The sequence below is a fragment of the Athene noctua genome, chromosome 18, assembly GCF_965140245.1.
Source record: "Athene noctua chromosome 18, bAthNoc1.hap1.1, whole genome shotgun sequence".
Lineage (NCBI taxonomy): Eukaryota > Metazoa > Chordata > Aves > Strigiformes > Strigidae > Athene > Athene noctua.
Genome location: NC_134054.1, coordinates 644,388 through 647,079, shown reverse-complemented (window position 1 = coordinate 647,079; position 2,692 = coordinate 644,388).

The following is a 2,692-nucleotide window of genomic DNA, read 5'->3' as shown; positions in this document are numbered from 1 at the left end:
GAACAAGAATTAGTATCTAGAAAACCGTAAAGTGACTAGGGAACGCACAGAATGTGCAGCTCCCTCCCCTTTTCCCAAACTGTAGTTTGTTCCTTTAGAAAGTTGTAGCAAATAAAGATTGTAGAGATCTTGGCACAGTAAACGTTTCAAATTACCTCCTTTTTCTTCTCCAATCTCATTAATCTTTTCTAAATCCTTAACTTTCCCTCCTGTTTATTTTGTACCTGCATTATGATGTATCCTTATATATTATAATGGGAAGTTATTAAATATATAAGTACATATGCATGTTTATATATATATCCCGTTATATACAGGTTTGTATATATATACTCCATATGATGCAATACATGACTGACAATGGAAAGTAGTGTTAATTGAAGCATCAAGTGGGGAAATTATTGTTTGACACAGTGATTGTGAAAGTACCTTAGCCTAAGCGGGTTTTCTGCAATATGGTTTTTATGCTGTCCTCAATTTCTCCATCTGTTTCACAGCTGTATCAAATAATGTTACACTCAGATCTTTCACTGTTAGTAGTTTTAACATTTCAGGCAGAGAATTGTTTGTGGGATGAAGGCTTAAATTTTATTGGAGATTTCCACAGTGGGGGGGGGGGGGGAAGGTGGGTTTTCTTAGGCTATTTTTAATTTATTACATTTTTATCAAGCTATACAGTGCAGATTAAAGAAGTTTCCTGCACTGGTACCTAGCATATTACACTGTGTCACTGTACAACCATGCGCCAGTTGATCCTTTCAGCCATTCTCAGTGCTCCTCCCAGTCTGTCACATCCTTTCTGAGATGAAATCCCCATGCCTGCCTTTAGTAGTCATGATGCGAACAGGCCATGGATGCACATTGCAAGATACTAATGGCCTGTGCTATGTGCCACATGAAAGCACAAGTAAGATGAACTCCTGTCAGCCATAGCTTGGGGCACAACTACCTAAAACCTAATGAGGTGTCACAAAACCCGGAAAGGCTTCTAAACTAAAAAGTCAGGCTTAGCAACCTGTCCTAATCCGATATCGGGGAGGGTTCTTAAATGATCCCATAAGTGAAATTAAGACACAAACGAGGTCAGATGACATACAACCTTATAAAATTTATTGTACACACAACTGATAATAGTGATAGCACAGAGAGAAAAAGAAGGGGAAAGTCAGAATCCCTAAGCAAGAAAATGGTAGAGATGTGGCAGTATCAATTACTACCACCATGAATCCAGTGATGTACCATTGGCTTGGTCTCGGTGCAGGTGATGGTGCTTCAAGCTCCAAGCTCTGCCAAAGTCCCAGCTCCGAGGAAGGATGACCAAAATCAAGAAGGGCAACAAGAGTGATAACAAGAGAACAATAGTACAAGAGTCCCGAGAGAGGAGTATGCAGTCCTTTTATTGCCCCAGTCCCCACGATTTCTCCGAAAATTCCTCCCATTTCCACGGAGCTCACTGTAATATGTGCTGACCATTGGTCCTCCAAGTGTGCATGCCCAGGTGTTCCTGGTGATCTTCCACTCATCTCATGTGCAGGTGCAGCTTGGTAGGCACTGCCAAGGATGCTGTTGTTTTAGCTTTGGGCGGATGTCGTAATTTCATAGGGGACAATCCGTCTCCTTCAGACCATAGTCCTCCATGGCAACTGGATGCTGAGGCCAGGAAGTGGTAATGATGCAGCAGCAATGTTGAGACAAACACAGTCTAACACAGTCCCTTACACAGCCTATCACCTGGTTGCAATTAAATTATTAAACAGGAAAACAGACTAGAGAAGACATAGAAACAAAGAAATCTTATCAACAACTAGTCACCTGCCCAAAGAATCCTTACAGGAAGGTCCTTGCATCCAAATTGGCTTTAGTTAGTTCTTATGTCTCTCTTCAGAAGCGCAAGGTCCACCAAGTCCCACCAGAGCCCGTGATGTTGCTCTTTCCTGCACTCCTGCATCAGGCCGTTGCAGTATCCAGTGAGCTGCAGGTTTCTGGCACCATGCTGTGCCTCCATTACCTACTACACCCTGACCAGGCATGATGCTGCCTGAGAACAGGAGCACCTCACTCCTCAAAGCCTGTTGCTGTGCTTGGAGAAACATAATGTATACACTAAGAGCAACTGAATTAAACATAATCTAACAAAGGATGTTTTAGAGAGATTGTACAGCCTTTTTTGATATCAGCTGACATACCTGGGAAATATGAATAACATATACTGAACAGCCTTACTTCAGTCTTTCTGCAGAATCCTAAAGAAATCTTTGTGTAATCTATGTTGTAGCTCAGCTTTAAAACCAATTCAGTGCATGTAGATAGTATAAGGAATGTTCTTTGGACCAAATTAAAGACCTTTGTTTTAATGCTTTGGAGATCTTCAGAGTAAAAGTTAGAGCACACCTGATTACTACTGAGAAAACCGTTTATCAGAAAGCAATTCACACAGTTGGCATTCAGCTAAAGCAGGGTAAGTGGGGAAAAGCATACTTAAAATATATGAGACAAAGGAGTAGGCAGCCATATTGAGTTTTGGAGGACAACTTCTCAAACCTGGCAACAATGGTCTGTCTTTATAAACAGTGTGGTATATTCTAGACCTACTGAGATTGGTTTACAATACAACTAGATATGGGGTGTTAATAATAAATGTGATTTACAATGGATCATGGCTTTGACCAAAGCAAGCGGATACTTAAATTAC